Source organism: Haematobia irritans, chromosome 5, assembly GCF_050003625.1.
Source record: "Haematobia irritans isolate KBUSLIRL chromosome 5, ASM5000362v1, whole genome shotgun sequence".
NCBI lineage: Eukaryota > Metazoa > Arthropoda > Insecta > Diptera > Muscidae > Haematobia > Haematobia irritans.
Window position 1 is genome coordinate 65,364,004 of NC_134401.1, and position 25,728 is coordinate 65,389,731.

Genomic DNA, 25,728 nt, shown 5'->3' on the forward strand with positions numbered 1-25,728 from the left:
ACATCGACGATGACTGGTCTCTCATTTAAACACAATTTAGTTTTGTCTGAGCATTTACCCGAGGCGGGTGTACGTTTGTTCGCATTCTTAACGCTGATATTGCTGCGTTTGACATGTATGAATCAATCGACGATCACTTGCGAGAATTCGTCCGCGTGTATGTGAAGTGTCATTACCGTATTTGTGGTTAGAGTAGACAACAGTTTGTCTCGAAAGAATTAAACAATCGAACAGACGGACGGACATATACATGCCAGTGGATATGTGACAATTCGAATAGAAAATAGAAGTGCGAAACGAAAAAATAAAAATCACATCAAACGGAAATTATAGTGCGTCACCTTAAATCCGGTCGGTCATTGTCGCACACACATGTTAACCGCATTGCATCCCTTGTTTGTTTAAACTTTGATCGAAATCTGTTTTACATTGTTGTGAAAGAGTGAAGCTTACAGTAGAATTTAGTTTTCAGTGCTAAACCAGAATACATATAACACAAAAAGCAACCACAAAAAAAAAAGTTATACAAGTTTTGTGTGATTAATAGTCTGGAACAAAGAAAAGCCGTGGTCCCTCCATTAATCCACAATAAATAAAAGCTCCCAATTGGAAACAGAGTCTTCTTTCTGTTCATAAGAACGATCCGACAAGCTTGACGAGTTACCACTACCAGAGCGTCATCAAGTGATGCAGAAGCATCAACAACGAAACCAAAACAACAACTACAACACAAAATAAACGTGAAATGTTTGTAAGTCTATCCAAGCCAATATGTGGATTCACATAATTTCTTGTGTTTCCAAGATGTAGATATAGAACCAAAAAATGTGATGATGCTTATTTTCGATCACTTTCGAAGTCGTGTGATGTTTTAAAATTGTATCAAAGAGAACATATTTTCTCGAGAAGTTATTTTTGACATTTTGAGACGGGTATTATTTTTAGTATGTAGAAAAAGATGGGCCAACAAATATTCGATTTATATTCTTTATTGGAAAGACTGTAATTGGGGATTGATCATCGTTCATATGAAAATAGCCTATATTAAATTTCATGAAGATTTGATGCAATTTACTTGCTACGTGGATATTATGGATAACAAATAGATTGATGTCTACTGGCGGACGAATGGAGCCGTCAAAACAATTCGACAATTCAAATGCTGATTGATTGTTCTTTATATCCGTACGTACATCTTATATTTATGGCGGATTTCATGAAATTGAATTGTAAATAGAAACTATGTTTATATGTACATAAAGGTATGAAAATGAGGGTACAATGAAAAATTTGAGAAAATCGATTAGTTGTACAAATCGGGCTAAAAATTCTCCAAAATGTTGTCAATGGAAATTTTAACAAGTATGTATAGAAATGCAGGTGGATTTGATGAGACATACATCTCAAGAAAATCGTTTGAATGTATTAGATTCTGGATTAATGGGAACCAGTTTTGATTGAGAAATCGTCTAATCATGCAATCAAATCCAATGATTTAACACCTTTCATATGACTTGAAATCTATATTCTGTAGATTTTTACTCACATTATCGGTCGCTTTATATGAGGGCTATATCAAAACCAGGGCCCATCTTCGAGACTTTGTCTTGATTGTAACTACAAATATTAGATAGGACCGAAACTCAGATGGCCGAATCTCAATAAGTGGCTACCGTTAACTATAATATGTTTTAAGCAACCATATGTTTGTGATCGATATTCATACTGTAATACAATTGTTAGCGTCTAATTGGTTTGTTTACATATTTGTTTAATTATCGAGACGAAATATTTTCTAATAGAAGAAACTGTTACAATGTTTGGGACTAGTCTTGTGTCGGTCCAATGAACTGTTCACCAAATGGAACGACCGGTACTATTTAATTTCGCCACTTTTGCTTTTATAGTCTGAGAGTCAGAAGCTGAATGGTTGACAGAAATGAATTTCGAATACACCCTTGGAGTCAGATATAGTGCGAACGTGGCAGAAATTAACCGATTATTGCATTGCGAAAGAAATAGGAACCCGTTTGAATCTAGTTAGAATACTTGACTATCTATCTATGTCGGCCAAGGTAACCACTACTAGACTTCTGTATAAAATACCAAACTGAAAAAGTAAGATACAATTTTAAACGAAATTTCCATCTACTAAGTTTAAGTAATATTTGTAGTAAAATTGTATACAATGTATTGTAAAAACATTTCCCGGGAAATCCCGCACTTAATTCCCGGGAAAGCCTAAGCGAAAGTATGGGAATTCCTCGTACCGTAAATAAACCAAACCGTACAAATAACCAGTATTGGCCATTCACGCACAAAAAAATAATTCTTTCGAAGCGAAATTTATACCAACGAAGTTTTTGTTTAATGATAAAACTATCTCGTTAAAGCAAATAAATCTTTGTTTCGGGTATCCGCTGCCAAGTTTGTCACCAACAAGCTGTTTAAAAAATAATAATTTTTAAATTAACTGAGATATTGAGTCGTTGATTAAAAGTAAAAACGCTTCAAAAATAGGCTAATACTTATGTTGAGGATTTTGCATCTTTGGCTTAAAGTTGTTTTTTTATACCCTGAATCACATAGTGGTCGGGGTATAATAACTTTGATCTGCCAAAAATGTGTCTACCAGAAATATTGATTTTAGACCCCATAAAATATATACCGATCGACTCAGAATCACCTCCTCTGTCGATCTAGCGCTTGGTGTCCGTCTGTCCATGTATTTGTTGTTCACAGGATTCCGGTCGCAATTATTAGCCGATTTTGATGAAATTTGGTACAGGATGTTTTTTTTTTTTTGGCACAAGGACGAATGCTATTGAATTTGAAAGAAATCGGATCAAATTTAGATATAGCTCCCATATACAAATGTGGACAGAAAAATAGGTGTAAGAATTTTTTTTTTAAACAAGGCCATGGTTTTTCTATTTTATGTTTTTTATTGAATACTTCGGAATTATTTATAAAGTAGACATATGTCGTGTATTTAAAAATTAGTTTAGAATTCAGATAGGACTAAATAATAACTTAAAATAAATTAAATTCAAAAAATCGTCGAATTTTATGTGGACAGTAAAATAGGTGAATATGAAAAAACATGAAAATAATATAAGAATTTGTACATTAAACCATTGAAAACCTTTGGGGGCGAACTCAAGAGACATTTCTTCAAGCTTCCTTGCAGCCAAAAAAAAAAACAATTGTTTGAAAATATTCAAAAAGTATGGTGTAATATATAGGTCAAGATTTGCCGTTAGTTAATTTCATCCATGCCTAAGAGAATTGAAGCTGTCCTTAAAAATCCCGGTGAATATAAAGGATATTAGCGGTCTAGTTTGATGCTTAGTTCAAACACTAACATACATTCTTATATTATTTTCATGTTTTTTCACATACGCCTATTTTACTGTCCACACAAAATTCGACGATTTTTTGAATTTAATTTATTTTAAGTTATTATTTAGCCATAATAAGTTATTTCGCCATAATACTCTTATTTATTAACCAATGTTATTCAAAATTCAAATTTTAAATATTAACCGTAGTTAGACTTATATGTAACTCTTACAAAAATATATTTCCCAAGATTCACAAATTTGGATTTATTACCCACACTAATTGAGCGATTTCCTCTTTTTTAATAATGGACTCAATATTAGTGGCATACTAACTCTGTAGGTTCAGATACGAGAGCGCTTCGGAAATTTCTTAGCCTAGCACAAAAAGCGCGGTATAAACAGAAAAAACTTCAATCTCTGTTATGAACACATGTTAAAATTTGTTTCGATCTGGCAACTCCTTCATATAGAAACAGGTGTTCAAAAAAGACGCATTCGCAATTTTTTTACAATGGAAAAATTAGAAATGCGTGCTGTCATTAAATATTTACATAAAAAGGTTTATCGGGACAAGAAATTCATAACGATATGGTGAATGTGTTATGTGAAAGTGCTCCTTCATATGCAACAGTAAAAAATTGGGTTGCTGAATTTAAACGTGGTCGTACAAGCATTGAAGATGAACCACGTAGTGGACGGCCAAAGTGCGTGATATGGTATTAAATGATCGACGAATAAAAGTGCGTGAAATTGCTAATATCATGGGCATCTGAAATGATCGAGTCGCATTTAATTTTGCATGAAGAACTACAGATGAAAAAGCTTTCTGCAAGACGGGTGTCGCATTTGTTAACAGTCGATAAAAAACGCATAAGAATGACCATTTCTCAAGCTTGTTTGGATCGTTTTAAGCGAAATAAAATGGATTTTAAGCGTCGTTTCATAACTGTTGATGAGACATGGATCCACCACTATACTCCAGAGACAAAAGAACAATCCAAACAATGGACTGAAGCTGGAGGAAGTGCCCCAAAGAAGGCAAAAACAATTCAATTGGCTGGTAAGGTTATGGCAACGGTTTTTTGGGACTTCAAATGTATTTTATTGATTGACTATCTGCAAAAGGGTAAAACAATAAATTCAGAGTACTATTGCAAACTTTTGGATCAATTAAATATATAAATTCGAGAAAAACGTCCTGGCTTACAACACAAAAAAAAAAGAATTTTTCATCAAGACAACGCACCAGCGCACAAGAGTGTTTTAATAATGGATAAAATCAACGAATTAAAGTATGAGCTGCTTGACCACCCACCTTATTCTCCTGATTTAGCTCCCAGTGACTTTTACTTGTTCCCAAATCTAAAAAAAAAACCTTGCTGGCAAGCGTTTTACCTCAAATGAAGATGCAATTACAGTTGTAAACCACTATTTTGAAGGCTTTGAGGAAAACTATTTTAATCAAAGGATAGAATTGCTAGAAAAGCGTTGGACTAAGTGTATTGAAGTTTCAGTAGATTATATTGACAAATAAAAATATTTTTGAAAAACTAACTATTCTTTTTCATTGATAAGCTAAGAAGTTTCCGAACCGCCCTCGTATAGCTCCTAATATCAGAAATTTCAGTTCAGATTGTGATAAAACTCCCATAACCATGTACCCCTTGATGTTCTTAAATGTGGAATATCTAAATCTCACAAACCTATACCATTGATACCCCACAAGCAATATTTACTAATTCAGTACACTCAAAAAAAAGTGAACTCTCTATTTCACTAAAGCCAATTTAACTTTATTTTAGTTCATGAAATTATTATGTTTGGAGAAAGTTTCCTTTACTCTAATAATTTTTTGCGTACGTTAGTTAAATTAACTAAAACCGAGGAAAAAATATACACAAATGAAGCATAAAGATAAACTAAATTCGTGCCTTCCACAAAATAGTTCAGAATTTCTTAAAATTTGTAAACTTTACCAATAATGAGCCCATCTTGAACTTCGTATGGCACTAAAGACATTCTTGCAATTTTGAACTCCAATTTTTTCCTTCAAACTATAATATTTTCTTTAACAAGTGAAAAAACTTAATTATGTCTAAAAAATCTTTCTTTAATTTGTCGAAAAATATTTACTTATTTTAATGACATCGGCGTGATGCCAGCGTTTGTAATACTGTTTAGTTAAAATTTTCTAAAAATATTCCAAATTTTCTAAAATTAACCGAAATGTTTCTTCCTGGTGGGTTCACTGTTTTTTCAGTGTAGGGGTGGTTTAGGGTATCATATAGTCGGCCGCGCCCGACTTTCTACTTTACTCACTTGTTTTTTTTTTTTTTTTTTTAATTTAAGAAAACATTATAATTTGGATTTTTAAACTGACATTTATTTGAACATGAATACCATAGTCGAAATCGTCCTTAATTTCGATGATTTTTTGTAACTTGACCATAAAGCTGAAAAGCATTCAACAAGAGGAGCTGTCTTTCAGAAATTAATTTTAAGGACACTTTCTGCACTGAAAAAAGAGTTTTTTTCTTTTCTGAGGAACGAAATTTCAGACTTAGTTTTCTTTTTCAATACATCTACTAGGGATTGAAAATTTGTTAAAGTCGACTTCTACATTTATGTTCTCAGATTTTTCTTATTTAAAAAAATTACATATTTGGTTAGTACTTTTTTTATCGCAAATCTAACGTAGATTTTTTGATGCCGAGGATTTTCTCTTCCCGAAATGGAATTTATTACTGCTATTATAAAGCATTTTAGTTTTTGTGTTGAATATAGAACGCAATATATGCCAATATTCAAATCCTGAATAGAACCATTGAAAAAATATTTACGTGTTATTAAAGATTACTCAACTGAAGCTCAATTTGCACAATATTAAGGACATTTTTTTTAATAATGATGATTTTAATTAAAAGAACGTCTATAAAAATTTTTTTCAAAATGTTTTTTTAATTAAATTTAGGACATAAGTTTTGGAAAAAAGTTTTTCAGCGGTGGATTATCCCACTTCAGTAATGCTGGTGACATTTCTGAGTGTTTCAAAGCTTCTCTAAGTGGTTTCATTGCAATGTGGGACGCCGTTCGGACTCCGCTATAAAAAGGAGGTCCCTTGTCATTGAGCTTAAGATGAAATCGGGCAGCACTCAGTGATAAGAAAGAAGTTCACCACTGTGGTATCACAACCACCTGCCACCTAACCTAATGGGTCAACAAATTCCTTACTCCAGAAGTATTCCTAGATCTTTAAAAGATTCAACACTGTCAAGCACTGTGTCATTCAAATAGTAATTTGTGTTGACATAGCTTGCATTTCTTTATGTTCAGTTCTATCATATTTAAAGAATACCAATTGTACATTCTACACCGAAATTCGTATTTAAACTAACGCTATTTTTAATTTTTTTTTTGGGGAAAAAATTATTTGTTGGTAGTTAAATATTATTATTTTTTCGAAATTTTTCTTTTGTTAAGTATGTCTCAAACATTTTATGAACTAAACGTGGGTATAAAGTTCAATGACCGTACACATAAGTTCATATGGTATGGTTAAAATGGCCATGATTTGGCGCCAATGATTTTCTTCTTTACTATTTTTTTCTTCTATTAGAGAGTGTAATTTCGTGAGTTGCAGTTAAAAACTACATCAGAGCATTAAGTTTTCTTGGTTTTAACAACGCTTTGTAGAAATCTCAAAATGTGGAGTACAACTTAGTTCAATTTTCGTACGAAGTAGTTCATTCTTCCTATGAAACAATTTACTTTTTTCCGTGTATTCAGATCAGATTGGAGTGAGGTCTTATCTTCACTATTCCGAATAATTTTTATAATTCGTCAGCATACATTAGTGTATAAACGAATTGAATGACTGATGGAAGGTCATTTATAAATATAAGAATTATTATGAATTATAAAAATTATCCGGATTTCAGTATATGGCATCTTTGCTTTAAAGTTTTGTTTGGAATTAAGACAACCTTTTTTACTTTAAAGTATCCGTTATAATTTGGATTTGTTTGGCATTTGTTTGTACATTTATTAATAAATCGCAAAAAAATTAAAGTTCGATAAATGAGATCTGCATCCTAATTTTAATTTTATAGATTCTAGATTTAAAGCCAGATAGGTCGCTAAAACAATGTCTTTATTTTGAAGAAGCCGCATTTTTGGCTCTGAATCAATCACAAAATCCTTAAAGGAGGGTCATAATCTTTGGATCCAAGTAAATTTGGTTTTCAGTGTAGATCATATATTTTGTACAGTAATTCATTAAAAATCGCAATTTGTCACCAATTTGTAGTATGTAACAGGCTGGCTGATAAGTCCCCGGTCTAACAAAGAAAAACACATTTTTTTCAAAATTCGTTTTTATTATTCAACATAGTTCCCTTCAAGAGCGATACAACGATTAAAACGACCTTCCAATTTTTTGATACCATTTTGGTAGTATTCCTTCGGTTTTGCCTCAAAATAGGCCTCAGTTTCGGCGATCACCTCTTCATTGAGCCCAAATTTTTTCCCTGAGAGCATCCTTTTGAGGTCTGAGAACAAGAAAAAGTCGATGGGGCCAGATTTGGAGAATATGGTGGGTGGGGAAGCAATTCGAAGCCCAATTCATGAATTTTTGCCATCGTTCTCAATGACTTGTGGCACGGTGCGTTGTCTTGGTGGAACAACACTTTTTATACCCTCCATCATAGGATGGGGGTATATTAACTTTGTCATTCCGTTTGTAACACATCGAAATATTGCTCTAAGACCCCATAAAGTATATATATTCTGGGTCGTGGTGAAATTCTGAGTCGATCCAAGCATGTCCGTCCGTCCGTCTGTTGAAATCACGCTAACTTCCGAACGAAACAAGCTATCGACTTGAAACTTGGCACAAGTAGTTGTTATCGATGTAGGTCGGATGGTATTGACAATGGGCCATATCGGTCCACTTTTACGTATAGCTCCCATATAAAGGGACCCTCAGATTTGGCTTGTGGAGCCTCTAACAGAAGCATATTTCATCCGATCCGTCTGAAATTTGGTACATGGTGTTGGTATATGGTCTCTAACAACCATGCAAAAATTGGTCCACATCGGTCCATAATTATATATAGCCCCCATATAAACCGATCCCCAGATTTGGCTTGCGGAGCCTAAAAGAGAAGCAAATTTCATCCGATCCGGCTTAAATTTGGTACATGGTGTTGGTATATGGTCTCTAACAACCATGCAAAAATTGGTCCACATCGGTCCATAATTATATATAGCCCCCATATAAACGGATCCCCAGATTTGGCTTGGGGAGCCTCAAAGAGAAGAAAATTTCATCCGATCCGCCGGAAATTTGGTACATGATGTTGGTATATGGTCTGTAACAATCATGCAAAAATTGGTCCATATCGGTCCTTAATTATGTATAGCCTCCATATAAACCGATCCCCAGATTTGGCTTGTGGAGCCTCTAAGAGAAGCATATTTCATCCGATCCGGCCTAAATTTGGTACATGGTGTTGGTATATGGTCTCTAACAATCATGCAAAAATTGGTCCACATCGGTCCATAATTATATATAACCCCCATATAAACCGATCCCCAGATTTGGCTTGCGGAGCCTCAAAGAGAAGCAAATTTCATCCGATCCGGCTGAAATTTGGTACATGATGTTGGTATATGGTCTCTAACAACCATGCAAAAATTGGTCCACATCGCTTCATAATTATATATAGCCCCCTTATAAACCGATCCCCAGATTTGGCTTGCGAAGTCTCCAAGAGAAGCAAATTTCATCCAAGCCGGTTGTAATTTGGAACATGGTGTTAGTATATGATCTTTAACAACCGTGCCAGAATTGGTCCATATCGGTCCATAATTATATATAGCCCCCATATAAAACGTTCTCCAGATTTGACCTCCGGAGCCTCTTGGAGGAGCAAAATTCATCCGATCCGGTTCAAATTAGGAACGTGGTGTAGTATATGGTCGCTAACAACCATACCAAAATTGGTCCAATCACACAAAAATTGGTCCATATCGGTTCATAATCATGGTTGCCACTAGAGCCAAAAATAATCTACCAAAATTTTATTTCTATAGAAAATTTTGTCAAAATTTTATTTCTATAGAAAATTTTGTTAAAATTTTATTCGGTTCATAATAAAATTTTCATCATTTTCAAAATTTTATTTCTATAGAAAATTTTGTCAAAATTTTATTTCTATAGAAAATTTTGTTCAAATTTTATTCGGTTCATAATCATGGTTGCCACTCGAGCCACAAATAATCTACCACGATTTTATTTCTATAGAAAATTTTGTCAAAAGTTTATTTCTATAGAAAATTTTGTTAAAATTTTATTTCTGTAGAAATTTTTGTCAAAATTTTCTTTCTATAGAATATTTTGTCAAAATTTTTATTTCTATAGAAAATTTTGTGAAAATTTTATTTCTATAGAAAATTTTGTTAAAATTTTATTTCTGTAGAAAATTTTGTCAAAATTTTATGTCTACTTTGTCAAACTGAATTATATACGTATTGGATCGATCTTTTTGATTTAATATATACCACGTATGGACTTACATACAATTTAGAAGATGGTGTTAGGAGGTTTTAAGATACCTTGCCATCGGCAAGCGTTACCGCAACTTAAGTAATTCGATTGTGGATGGCAGTGTTTAGAAGAAGTTTCTACGCAATCCATGATGGAGGGTACATAAGCTTCGGCCTGGCCGAACTGACGGCCGTATATACTTGTTTCTTCTTCATATGGGGCCGTTTGTGCCGCGATTTCGACCTTTAAACGCTCCAATAACGCCATATAATAGTCACTGTTGATGGTTTTTCCCTTCTCAAGATAATCGATAAAAATTATTCCATGCGCATCCCAAAAAACAGAGGCCATTACTTTGCCAGCGGACTTTTGAGTCTTTCCATGCTTCGGAGACGGTTCACCGGTCGCTGTCCACTCAGCCGACTGTCGATTGGGCTCAGGAGTGTAGTGATGGAGCCATGTTTTATCCATTGTAACATATCGACGGAAAAACTCGGGTGTATTACGAGTTACCAGCTGCAAACACCGCTCAGAATCATCAACACGTTGTTTTTGGTCAAATGTGAGCTCGCGCGGTACCCATTTTGCACAGAGCTTCCGCATATCCAAATATTGATGAATGATATGACCAATACGTTTCTTTGATATCTTTAAGGCCTCTGCTATCTCGATCAACTTCATTTTACGGTCATTCAAAATCATTTTGTGGATTTTTTTGATGTTTTCGTCGGTAACCACCTCTTTCGGGCGTCCACTGCGTTCACCGTCCTCCGTGCTCATTTCACCACTAATTGACTTACAGACGTCAAATTTTGACACGAATCATTTGAAGGTTGGTACTATATAAAAATAATATGCATTTAACACTAGCGACGCCATCTATGTGTCTGACCGGTGACTTATCAGCCAACCTGTTATTTGTAAAATGTATTAAACATACCATTTTTTCGATCGAATGTTTAAATTAGAACTTTCTTCACCAATATACCATTACACCAATATGCTGATATTAAATTTCTTTATTGATGGCTAAAATTGGCTCGTAATTAAAGCATTTAAAACTGTGTCCATCTTCGATTTGTTCTACTCCCACAGATGAAATCTGAAACCCAACGAAAACCACTCGCATCTGGGAAAACTTTTCGTTTTTCTTTTGTATCAATGACATTTTCCCATTAACGTGATTATGACATCATGGTACGAGTACACATTTACGATTACAGTTTTACTGATAACCTAATATTGTCTCCTTACATTGGTTTGACAATATTTATGGGATGCACCACTTGATCAATTCCCACATCAGTCGCCAACTTGCTCATGGTCCTAATATCTGAGTGGATGTGAAACCGTCAAGTGATTCTTAGGTGCGTTGTTGTCCGATGGTCACTCACACCATACCGTCAATCGATGTGCAATGTATGATGTGAAACTGTTTGTTTGGACCCACTAACGCCGCTGAATGAATGTGGCGTACATGTTGGTTCATTTGATTGTTTATAGAGCGCGAAATGTGTGTCTGCATGGCAAGATTTCTGTTTTCCTTTTTGTTGTTGTTGGTCGGTTGACGTTGTGATTGTGTTTACTTTTTCTGTTCGTCAGAGGAGTAAAAGTTGCAGTTGTCCGTGGCAGTAAAAGAAAGTGGCAATTGTGCGTTAATTAAAGTAACATTGTCCAACATTGCGAGTCAAGTACGTCTCTCTACATCGACTGTTAAATTAACATAAACATTTATGTCTTGCTATTGCACCAATTAACGACATCACTTTGCTGAGTCCATGACTATTTGAGTAAGATTTCGTCTGATTTGAACATACGTTTTTTTTTTCTTTTGACAATTAAAGCGAAATTATCTTTACTTCGTCCAAGAATATTTAGTGAAATGATATCTACTATCCAGTGGCCGGATTATAAACACAGTGTTGGGAGGACTTGTATTGAAAGAGTTTTCCCCATAACTGCTGCCAAGTACAAGCTAGAGAATTACCCTTTGAAGTTTGTAAACGATCCAAATGCGACTTCAAACCATGTTAACTAGTGCTTTTGTATAACTCACACGCAAAGAAATAAAGTTTGGAAAACGTGTATCGTAAACGATGTTCTTTTGTTACAGTTTTTGAATTTTTTCGTAAAGCTCAAACCTTTAACACCAAAACAAAAATTACATTTTTTTTTTGCCATAATTTTTTTTTTTTTTTTGTTTTTGCTAAAATCGTAATTCACTTCGTTTATATCAAGCACGGTTCGTTTCTGACTTTGTCTTAAATAAGACAAATTTTGAAGTTTCGTAATAAAACTTTAATATAGTAGGTTGTAATGCCGAATATGTTTTGAAAGCTAGGGAACATTTTTGGAATACATGTAAAATTATATTACTTCCGTCCCAAAAAATTGTATTTGGTTCATCGTTTATAAGAAAGGGGCCGGGTGAAGGTTTTGTTTCTTGTAAAGTTTCTTAACATCGGTTTATGGGCGCCCAACAAAGTGTTTTTATAACAAAGTGCGTCCACGGTTCGATTCCCCGTTTGGACGAAAGCTACACGAAAAAAAGAATTATTTCCTCCCAAACGAAATTATAGACAAACATATATCGTTTCGCATTTGATTTCGCTGCAAGGAAGTTTGTTTGGAAGAAAACTTTATACTTTTTGTGATAATCGTTGATTCCTTTATAAAACAATTTCATAAAGACTAAATAAAAAATTGTCTTTTCTGTCTAATTGCATCTTCGCCCACATCTTTCTCACTTCCACAAGTTCTTTTGTTATTAGCACCTTTTTCTGTAACACAAACAATGTAGAAGAAATTATTCGATTTTAAATTTTTTCAATTGTATAGTTCAAATTAAATTCAAATTTTGGGAGCCATCGTGGTGCAATGGTTAGCATGCCCGCCTTGCATACACAGGGTCGTGGGTTCAACCCCAGTTTCGACCAAACAACAAAAAGTTTTTCAGCGGTGGATTATTCCACCTCAGTAATGTTGGTGACATTTCTGAGTATTTCAAAGCTTTTCTAAGCGGTTTCACGTCAATAGGGTTTCAAGCAAAATTCCAAAAAAAAAAAAAAAAAAAAATATATATATATATATATATATATATATATATATATATATATATATATATATATATATATATATATATATATATATATATATATATATATATATATATATATATATATATATATATATATATATATATATATATATATATATTGTGCTAGTTTTCACTTCCTGTAAAAAGGTCAAAGTTTATTATATTGTCTAAAATTTTGTTTGGAAGAAAAGAATTATTTTTTGCAGTTTCAAGAAATGGCTTGCAGCCTGGCGAGATATTTAATATTTTTAAACCCAGTTTTTAACTGTTCAATATTATTTTCCAGATTAGAAGTTTGGTAATATATAACCTGAGATCGCAAACAAAATTTCACACTAACGAATCGTTTGGAATTTTCTTATCGCGGTAAAGAAAGTTTGGTTGGGAGAAAAAATATAATATGCTTGAGATAAACGTTGACGTGTTTTACATTGTGTAAAAAATCACGAACAATTCGTTATATAAGCAAACACACTGTCTGTACATCAACACATAAATGTTGCTTTTGTCATCAGTACACAAGTAACGCATGCATCCAAGCAGATCTATTTATAGACTAATGTATAATGTGTATTTAAAGAAACTTTGTTTAAAGAAAACAAAGAGCTTTAGTGGCAAACGTCCGATGCTCCGTTTCTTACAATCGATACAACTTTAGTGCAAAGTTATAGATGCAAAGCTTTTGTGGTTTTGATCTTTCATGCAACCGATACATTTTTTTGTTGGGCTGTTTTTTTAACAATTAAAGTTTCCAAAAATGAAAATAAAATATTATGTTTGTATCCAGAAGTTGTGCAAAATGGAATCAAAAGCAATAAACGGGCTTGTGGTAGGCTGGAAGGAATTCTCTCAAGCATCCAATGCATTCATTTCGTATCAGTTCTTCAAATTCAATAACGCTACTTCACAAAAAATAGTTTCTTTGCAATGACACCCTAAAATATCCCGGTACGTGTACCCGAAGGCTTCCAAGAAATGTATTGGCACACTTTTCGAACATTTTTTTTTTGTTTAATTACAGGTTTTTATTTTCCTTACCATTTTTATACCCAATAAAAGTTGGTCTAAATTTGTTGTTTAAATTGCGTAAAACAGTTTTCATATATCGCACACCCAAAAAAAGTGAACCCACCGTGGAAGAAAATGTAGGTTTATTTTAGAAAATTTTAACGAAAATAGTTTTCTAGTTGCAACATGTTACAAATAAGTTAATACTTTTTGTCACATTGAAGAAAAATTATTATAAATAATTAATTTTTTTCTGTAATTATATATAACATATGTTGAAAGAAAAAATTGGATTTAAAAATTGTTAAAATGTCTTTAGCGCTGTACGAAGTTCAAGACGGTTACAATTTTAGTAAAATTTATTCATTTGAGAGACTTATGAACTCAATTTTAGCTAACTTCTGCCATTTTAGGAAAATATGAACTATTTAATTTTTTAGTAAAATTGTGTACTATATTTGTATACAACTTTTTTTCTTATTTTTAGTTCACGTCATTCAAGTTAGCAAAAAATTATTCAAATAAGGCACATTTACTTATATTGTACAAAATTTAACTAAAATCAACTAATATAAACTAAAATAAAGTTTAGTTGGCATTAGATCCCCTTTTTTCTGGGTGCATCAAAAGAATTTTTTACGAAGTGACAACTAAGCGCATATCTGGAAGATCACTCTCGGATGTACATTAAATGTAATGACTTGAGACGAACTTCCAAACTTCTTTGCTGGTTAAATATACGTAGGATCATAATAATTAAATGGAGATATGAAATGTTCTGATGAATATCTCGTCTGTCTTATTAACCTTAACGTGTCCGAATATCGAATTCATGATACGGAAACTTCATCAATATCATTCGATTCATATTTTCACAGCCAACTAGTCCCATTAATATCCTGTAGCGCGGGACAGATTTGTACTATACAATAGTTGGATTATTCAATAAAATAAATTATGAAAAAACAAGTAAGGAAAGTCTAAAGTCGGGCGGGACCGACTATATTATACCCTGCACCACTTTGTAGATCTAAATTTTCGATACCATATCACATCCGTCAAATGTGTTGGGTGCTATATAAAGGTTCGCCCCAAATACATACATTTAAATATCACTTGATTTGGACAGAATTTGATAGACTTTTACAAAATCTATAGACTCAAAATTTAAGTTGGCTAATGCACTAGGGTGGAACACAATTTTAGTAAAAAAAATATGGGAAACATTTAAATCTGAAGCAATTTTAAGGAAACTTCGCAAAAGTTTATTTATGATTTATCGCTCGATATATATGTATTACAAATTTAGGAAAATTAGAGTGAGTTTTACAACTTTTCGACTAAGCAGTGGCGATTTTACAAGGAAAATGTTGGTATTTTGACCATTTTTGTCGAAATCAGAAAAACATATATATGGGAGCTATATCTAAATCTTAACCGATTTCAACCAAATTTGGCACGCATAGCTAGAATGCTAAATCTACTCCCTGTGCAAAATTTCAACCAAATTGGGCCAAAACTCAGGCTTCTGGGCCATATAAGTCCATATCGGGCGAAAAATATATATGGAAGCTATATCTACATCTGAACCGATTTCAATCAAATTTGGCACATATGACTATACTACTAATTGTGCTCCTTGCGCAAAATTTCAAGCTAATCGAGATAAAACTCTTTCTTCTGGGTCCATATAAGTGCATATCGGGCGAAAGCTATATATGGGAGCTATATCTAAATCTGAATCGATTTCAACCAAATTTGACACACATAGCTACAATGCTAAATCTACTCCTTGTGCAAAATTTCAACTAAATCGGAGCAAAAAATTGGCCTCTGTGGTCATATGAGTGTAAATCGGTCGAAAGCTATATATGGGAGCTATATATAAATCTAAACCGATTTCAATGAAATTTAGCACGCATAGCTAGAATGCTAAATCTACTCCCTGTGCAAAATTTCAACCAAATGGGGTCAAAACTTTAGCTTGTAGGACCATATTAGTCCATATCGGGCGAAAGATATATATGGGAGCTATATCTAAATCTGAACCGATTTCAATAAAATTTGGCACACTTGACTATAGTACTAATTGTTCTTCTTGTGCAAAATTTTAAGCAAATTAGGGCAAAACTCTGGCTTCTGGGGCCATATAAGTCCATATCGGGCGAAATATATATATGGGAGCTATATCTAAATCTGAACCGATTTCTTCCAAAATCAATAGGGATCTATTCTGAGCCAAAACACATACTTGTGCCAAATTTGAAGTCGATTGGACTAAAACTGCGACCTAGACTTTGATTACAAAAATGTGTTCACGGACAGACGGACAGACGGACATCGCTATATCGACTCAGGAACCCACCCTGAGCATTTTTGCCAAAGACACCATGTGTCTATCTCGTCTCCTTCTGGGTGTTGCAAACATATGCACTAACTTATAATACCCTGTTCCACAGTGTGGAGCAGGGTATAAATACATATACGTTTTGGCCCGATCTCAGTGCATTCACATGTACTCTATATTTTATTTGATGATTGTAAATAATTGCATTTTTTGAAGCTATTGAGTTACGCACATCTCAGTTACAATTACATGAGAAACAAACCACAATTTAAATGTACCATTCCTGCATTATGTAAAAGATATTCAACGTTGTGCTGACGATTGGGTTGTCTGACGTTGCAAAAGATAAATGGTGCCTTCAATGATGTAATTTCTTCATTATACCCTGCGCCACACTGTGTAACAGGGTATTATAAGTTAGTGCATATGTTTGCAACACCCAGAAGGAGACGAGATAGACACATGGTGTCTTTGGCAAAAATGGTCAGGGTGGGCTCCTGAGTCGATATAGCCATGTCCGTCTGTCCGTGAACACATTTTTGTAATCAAAGTCTGGGTCGCAGTTTTAGTCCAATCGACTTCAAATTTGGCACAAGTATGTGTTTTGGCTCAGAATAGATCCCTATTGATTTTGGAAGAAATCGGTTCAGATTTAGATATAGCTCCCGTATATATCTTTCGCCCGATATGCACTAATACGGTCCCAGAAGCCAGAGTTTTACCCCAATTTGGTTGAAATTTTGCACAGGGAGTAGAATTAGCAGTGTAGTCAAGTGTGCCAAATTTTATTGAAATCGATTCAGATTTAGATATATCTCCCATATATAGCTTTCGCCCGATTTACACTCATATGACCACAGAGGCCATTTTTTTTTGCTCCGATTTAGTTGAAAATTTGCACAGGGAGTAGAATTAGCATTGTGGCTATGCGTGCCAAATTTGGTTGAAATCGGTTCAGATTTAGATATAGCTCCCATATATAGCTTTCGCCCGATTTACACTCATATGACCACAGAGGCCAATTTTTTGCTCCGATTTAGTTAAAATTTTGCACAGGGAGTAGAATTAGCATTGTAGCTATGCGTGCCGAATTTGGTTGAAATCGGTTCAGATTTAGATATAGCTCCCATATATATGTTTTTCTGATTTCGACAAAAATGGTCAAAATACCAACATTCTCCTTGTAAAATCGCCACTGTTTAGTCGAAAAGTTGTAAAAACGACTCTAATTTTCCTAAACCTCTAATACATATATATCGAGCGATAAATCATAAATAAACTTTTGCGAAGTTTCCTTAAAATTGCTTCAGATTTAAATGTTTCCCATATTTTTTTACTAACATTGTGTTCCACCCTAGTGCATTAGCCGACTTAAATTTTGAGTCTATAGATTTTGTAGAAGTCTATCAAATTCTGTCCAGATCGAGTGATATTTAAATGTATGTATTTGGACAAACCTTTATATATAGCCCACAACACATTTGACGGATGTGATATGGATCGAAAATTTAGATCTACAAAGTGGTGCAGGGTATAATATAGTCGGCCCCGCCCGACTTTAGACTTTCCTTACTTGTTTTTCATTGATGTTTAAGTTGTAACCGATAGACATCATTGCAACCAATAATCATTGTCAGCCCAACTTGTTTAACAAATAGATTCCACGAAGATAACAGAAGCATGTTATTCATCTTTATTTCCATAGAAAACATTTTCTGAAGTAGCGACAGAGTTGCCATACAATTTTATTATTTTTGCGATAAATTTAAGGAAACTCAATTTTATTAGAGAACAATTTACATAATCTTGAGCTCTAAATCACCTTCATGATAAACTCAACTATGGTAAAACATTACCTTTTATAGATGCAAATCGCTTGGATATAATTCTGCACTTGTGAATGGATAAAGATATCAACATAAGTTTGTTTGCAAGTTTTTAGGTCTCTGTTGAGTCCACGGGCTGATCTATTTGTTTCGAAATTCTACGTATATTATAAGAAAAAATCTTGTACATATGTGCTTTATATTAAAAGTTGTAGACTACACAATAAATTTTTACAAGTTCTATCCAGCAAAGAAAATCATGGAAATCGGTCGATAAATGCGGATTTGGCAGCTAAAACAAAATTTTATATACGCGAGGTGACCAACTTTTAACGCCTATAGGGCAGCCCGTGAACCCACTAGGGACCCACAAACTTGTACATTTAAATGAAAGCACCACAGTGAAAGTCTCCGTGTTAGCGTTTGGTACAGAACAAAAATCTTATTTATTTTATTATGAGGGAGCCACCGTGGTGTAATGGTCAGCATGACCGCCTTGCATACACAGGGTCGTGAGTTCGATTCCTGCTACGACCGAACACCACAAAGTTTTTCAGCGGTGGATTATCCCACCTCAGTAATGCTGGTGACATTTCTGAGGGTTTCAAAGCTTCTCTAAGTGGTTTCACTGGAATGTGGAACGCCGTTTGGACTCGGCTATAAAAAGGAGGTCCCTTGTCATTGAGCTTAACATGGAATCGGGCAGCACTCAGTGATAAGAGACAAGTTCACCACTGTGCTATCACAATGGACTGAATAGTCTAAGTGAGCCTGATACATCGGGCTGCCACATAACCTAACTTAACCTATTTTATTATGAACTAGATAGATTATAAGTAACAAAAATATATGGCGACTTTAATGAGCCTACCCTATTTATTGATATGGGCACTGGCAATGCCTTTGGCTATCAATCACTTGCAATGACGAGAAATATTTAAAAATTATTCATTGTAACTTCACTCTCATCGATAACTCATCATTACAGTGTCGGAATCTTGTAACACTGGGTTTTAAAGAAATGTCGCAAACGGTCGTATGTGAATTGAAACCGTATATGTCAAACCTGCGTTGAATTCTAATGACAAATAGGGAGACATGCACTATTTCAAGTACATTCTTTATAAATATTTGGGAATATTACTTGTTTGTTTAAAGTTCACTCTTTTTCTTTACAAGTCTGACTTTATCAAACGCGTAAAATATAATAATAATAAAATATGCGAAAATCTGATACCACTAACGTTGATCTTTTCTTACATTTTTCGTGTTCCAAAACATGTTATTTGAAGCTGATAACTTTAGTTGCAAGTGATTAAGATTTTTATTTGTTAATTTATTGTTTATTAATTGTTTAAAATATATATTTTTATTTCCAATTCAAAATCGATTACATTCATGCCATGCGCAGCTTGTTTTTGGAAAACAGCTAAAAATATAAAAATAGTATTATACAGTGGCACACATCCAAAATTTTACATTTCTAAATTTTGCAAAATGTTTTACAATTTACGTCAAATCACATTATTTCTACTTTTCTTTCTTTTCTTTAAATGAAAAATCAAATTTTTGCATCTAAAGTATATGATTTCGTTGAATAATTTGGGTACATGTAGGTACGCCATACATTTTTGTCAATCAGTTTTGGTGCATATGTTTTAGGTCCTCATACTATGTATTTAGTTAAACATTTCTTAGAAAAAAAAAAAGATTTGCGCTCTTTCTTTTTTTGACTGTACAGTGACCTGTTTAATTATACATCATACAATCCCATTAAATTCATACTATGCTTTATTTTTAAATCTAGTAGGCTATAAATATATGTGAACATATTTATATGGAAGAGGACGAAAATATTTTTGGCCATACGCCAGTTACATTTGATTTGTTATTTGCAAACATTCATTTCGCCTAGCAAATTTGACCACAACCTCTCACGACTAGTCATAGTTCGCCTCAGTGGTTAATCTGAACTAAATTAATATACATATTCAAAACATAACTTGTATTGGATTGTTTAATGGGAAAATAAAAATTTACGTCAGCAGTCATCAGTATTCGTATCGAGAAACGATGGCCCAATACACAGTTGGTGATTTAATAATAATAATAACCATCAGAGGTGAGAAAACATCTCGCGTCATTGGCGTCTGCAATTTATAAGACTATGCCAGTAAGAGAATATATTTGTATTTGCAGATGTTATAAGAGACGTTTTAGAATAAGAATTTTGGCACACAAAAAAGAATAATACGAGTACAGTGATGAACTTGATTCAAAGTGGGAAACGTTTGTTGTGACAATGGCATGTCCTTGCATTGAAAATTTTTATTCCAAACGTGGTAAAAACCCGTTTCGAGCAGAACAATGTAAATATCATAAACCTTATTTAATGACACACGCGCATTACCATTTATCTACACCGTAAACCTAAATGTTATTATGGATTCTGAGTCAAAGACCCAAGACATTGCGCTTTCGTCAAATTTAAGACTCAATTTCCTAAAGAAAAAAATACTTTCTTTAAGAGAAAATAAATCTGAACTTATCATAAACTATACAAACATAAAATGTTTAGCGTCTAAAATTGCATTCCACAGAATAAAACTTTCTTTTAGTGTATAAAAGGTAAAAAAGGAACAATCTATTCTTTCTTCCCATTGAACCCATTGAAATTTTAGACAAACGAATTTCGCCGTTGTTGCGAAATATTTTCTTTAAGAGCAAATAAACCCGACGACCGACAGTGAGGGTTTAGATTACTGACTGAGGGAGCCACCGTGGTGCATTGGTTAGCTTGCTCACCTTGAATACAAAGGGTAATGGGTTCAATACCAGTTTCAACCGAAAAAAATTTAGAATTTTCTGGTCAATTGCATCATCTACATATCTTTCTCACTTTCACATGATTTATTTAGCTCTCACCAATTTCTCTTCTGTAATGCAACTAATTTTACTTTATGCAAGCAATTTTAATTAACATTGAGCCAATGGAATTTTTTCATTAATAGAAAAATCGTTACAATGACAAAATGTGTCATTATATTAATAAAATTGTTTCGATGACTAAATTTTAATGGCAATTTTCATTAAAAATACGAAGGAGTTTCTATCGGTGCAAATTCAAAAGATTGTAAACAAAATCGTTTGAATCATTTGTCTGAGACAGATATGAAAGAAGCTCGTTATTATTTATTTATTTTATTTTATTTATTGAACATATATAATACAAAAAGCCATATGGCCAAAAAAAAAACTGTATTACATAGCATATAAATCCTGAGCAACAATATGTAACATTCAATGATAATAAATTTTATCCTAAATAATAATAAAAACTTATATAATACAAAAATAAATTAATTTAATAGTCCCCCAACCATAAAAACAAAGTAAAATATGATAAACAACCGTTAATTATAAAACTGATAATTACGAAGTCCAGTTCAGGTAGTGACAATCATACATTAATAAGACCATTCTATATAATGATTATAATAAGATGTAAACCATCAGAAATTACGAATGACTATATAGCAAACCTAAGGATAGGAATAATTATAAAAATGATATAAGATTTTACGACGAAACACATTATTACTATGGGAGAAAATACGTAGGTCAAATGGCAGAAAATTCCAACACCTGGCAATCCTGACAACAAATGACCTCATAAACACCGAATTACGAATGAGTGGCACACAAATCTGCGGATTACGTGTTGACCTACTAAACACAAAAGTCCTACACAGTTCGTGAGGTCTACCATCCCTAACTATTTTATAAAAGGTATATAGCGTACGATATCTCACAAAGTCCTCAAAACTACATCCCAAGAAGTCCTTCACATGACAAGAGATGTGGTCATACCTTCGAACCCTATACACAAAACGGACAATGGAATTCACAAGTCTTTTTATAGAGAACATATACCTTTCAATCGTACCAGAGTACACTTCGAGACCATACATAACCTGAGACATCAGCATGCAATAAGCTATCCCACGTCTCACGGATCTGGGCAAGTAAATATTAGTTGAGTACAACCTTCTCAAACCACTCCAAACACGACCACATACAGCATCAATGTGATGTTTAAAATTAAGAGAAGAATCAAACACCACACCAAGACATTTATGTCTGTCCACAAACTGAATATTTTCACCTCCTAGAGAAACATTTAAATCGGGAAAACTATGGTCCGAAGAGCCAAACATAATCGCCTTAGACTTCGATGAGTTTATGGATAGAAAATTAGTCCATGACAATACACACCGCAAAGTTCTATTCATAGTTTCCTCTAATAAATCAGGGGCAGGACGATCACCACTAAAAACAAGAAAAACATCATCTGCATAAATGAAGGACTCACAATCGCAAGAACGTAACAGCCTCTGAAGCCCATCTACATACAGAACAAATAAAAGAGGCCCCAAGACCGAAACATGAGGAACCCCAGAGTGAAGTTCGAGCATGTACGACGATAATCCATTGGTCGTAACAAATTGGGTTCTACCCTTTAAATATGAAAAAATAAGCATACATGCAGATATGGAAAATTTAAAATGGTTAATAAATGTGGAGATCATTCGCCCATAATTTACCGAATTGAACGCGAATTGAATCAAGGGAAATCAAAGTATATAACTTATTCACATTAAGTTTCTCACGACTAGCATCAGTCATCCGAAGAAGCAAAGTTGTTGTATTGTACCCCTTACGAAACGCATACTGATCGTCACTAAAACGCACAGTTCCACTTCCAAGTATGTGATCCTTTATCAAATGTTCCATAACTTTGGACAAGGCAGGTAGATATTATTAACAAAGCTATTCACGAAGAAACGTGTTTTTTTCTAAATAAATTACTTTGAAGTGCCCTTTATATTTTTCTACCCACCACCATATAATAATGATGGGGTTATAATCACCCCTATTGCGCCACTAATTTGGTATTCTGTTTGTTGATATATTCTGATATCGATTTTTATCAACACAGATCAGTATTCTTAGAGACGTTTTTTTTGTCACATTTAGATGGAACATTTGGGAGAAAATCGACTCCAAATGATTTAAAATTCGATGATTTTGGACTTTCGAAAAAAATAACGATTTAAAAAATCTATATTCTTCAAGTATTCACACCTCTCAAAAAGTTAGTTGTTCTGACTCACACTTAAACACATTCGGACTTCTAAATTTTAACAGTTGATTTTTTTTGCAATGCATTTTATTTGCAGATAGAAACATACACTAAACCTATTTTGACGTTAAAATTATAGTACACTGTGCAATAAAAAGTAAACAAAACCTAAACATATACACCAGTCAGAAGGAATTTTTGTTAACCCTTAAATGCACAATACCACCAATTCCTCCGAAAAATATATAATATACAAAATGGTAAAAAACATCAGCATACCATATTTAAAAAAAAGTATTTTTTTAAATAGTGTCTGTTTTTATTTACAAATAAACATTTTGATTTAAGTATGGGATTGAGAATAGATATTTTTACACTACACAGTTTTTTCCAACATTACTTTTAAATTTGGTAAATATTATTTAACTTAATTTTTAGAAATAGCGTTATGATGTTTTAAATACAACAAATTTGGTTTCATAGCATTTGGTTTTAAGACGTAAGAATTTTTTTCTGGTTGTATCTTAATAGATACGGTGCGCATTTAAGGGTTAAACAAATTTTAGATCAGATCATATATAATTCGGATCTGCTGCTATATATCGAATCTGCTGCATAGCAAAATAGATCTCTCAATTTTACTCAGCTAAGTCTTTTCAATTTGCATGTAATTTTTATTAATAAAATACGGTGGGGAGCAAAACCAAGTGCATCTCCACTTAGGAGTATGCTCCTATTGAGTCCAATTGCTTAAAAATTTATTTCATTTATACTTTAATTCCTGATAAACAAAACTGTACATTATATACCTATACTAATGCGTTTATTAAAATAAAATAAAAGTAAGTCTGAATCCAGTTTTGCACTTTATGCATAATACATTAAAATCAAATGTCTTTGTATTTAGCCCATAGTCCTTTATTACTAATTATAGTTTTAAATCGTCTTGACATACTTCTACTAAGTTTTTTGTTATTTCTTTTGGAATATCCGACTAATTGTGCTGAACTTGGATCTAGATCTCATCGCTATTTTTTGGTGGCCTTTGGTGTAATCTAAAGCACCTTTTAACCAGACACCATAAATTTTCAATGGGATTGAAATTGGGGCTTTGTGGTAGCCTTTTGAACATTTAAGAACTGTGCTCCGACAACCATTTCCTTACTATTTTGTAAGTATGCTTTGGTCTGCCGTCTTTTTGAAATACAACTTGATCTTATTGCACAATATCAAGTTAGTCTACTTTTTTCATGATTCCTTATCACTAACCAATGGCCAAGTGTGTCACCATCCCCATACCATGAAGCTTTCCCCTCTATGTTTTACGGGTTTGCCATTACCAGTAATGTTCGGAGGTCGTTACCAGTAATGTTCTATTTCATTATATTAAAAATGGTTTAGTTTTGTTTCATCTGACCATTTAATTTATGTCCAGTCATCAACGACCCAATCTCTGTGGGCCTTACTAGACATTTTCTATTTAATAAAGATGTGAGAACTACAAATCAAAAAAATCTTAATTGATTTTTACACTTGGAAACTATTTGAATAAAATTTACCAATTTTTATTCGAACATTGACATACTTTTTACTTGGACTTCGTAAGAATTATGTATTACGAATTTATTTTTATTCCGTATAAAATTGAGATTACTAGAACGAAAGCGTAAACAGAGACATATTCCTCTGATATTTCGAATGAAACAAACCACAAATATTTTTCACTTGTGAACGGAGGAGGATTGTATGTCGGGAATTCTGGCATTCGTTGAACCAAGACAGTCAATTCGATAATTCTTGCCAATGCAACCCGACAATTGCAGTCATCAATCCAACAATTCAACGAATGGTGTACCCAGATCTCTTGTGTCATCCATTTGATGGCCGGCCAGTGTCAAGTGGTTTGCGCCATAGAATGACAGCTACTCCCACTACCGTCGTGCCAAATATGTCAACAGCAGCAAAAACAGGTATTTCTAAAAGACAAACATTAAATAACAATTTGTTACTGAGTTGCCGGCGCAGAGTGAGTAGCGTTGACTGGGAAAAACAAAATATGCTAACATTGAACGACAACAAGAATACAATCTGCGGATTTTGTGATTCTAGCGATGAATGTTAGCTAATTGATGCGGGAGCATGACTGCTTACTGGGAAGTCGCTCTTCTCCATTCAATGTTTTCTACTGTAAAATGATATCTCTTTTTTGTTTTAATAATAAACTAGAACAAATGAATGAGTACATCAATATTCAAGGTTATGGTAGTGAAGAAAGAGAGAATATCGATAAACCATCAATCAATTCCATTTGATGTGGTTAACTGATAGTTAACACAGTGGTTGAGGAAATCGGGACGTATGACAGGTGTTCAGTACAGTATTGTAATCCTCATTGTGGTTTGCATGTAGCCATTTT

At 33.6% G+C, this 25,728-nt stretch overlaps 1 protein-coding gene across 8 annotated transcripts in view; it reads left to right on the top strand.

Annotated features, from left to right (window-relative positions):
• mrj (DnaJ heat shock protein family (Hsp40) member B6 mrj) overlaps nt 1-25,728 on the top strand; it is a 191,191-nt gene that overhangs the window by 128,431 nt on the left and 37,032 nt on the right. Inside the window, exon 1 of one of the 8 annotated variants that reach the window (XM_075313927.1) lies at nt 39-751. The exons of 6 other annotated variants lie outside the window; for them this stretch is intronic. The gene's annotated coding sequence lies outside the window, so the exon portion shown is untranslated. Of the gene's footprint in view, nt 1-38; nt 752-20,163; nt 20,292-25,728 lie in introns of those variants that run through there. One more of the 8 variants, XM_075313930.1, reaches the window with a different exon arrangement.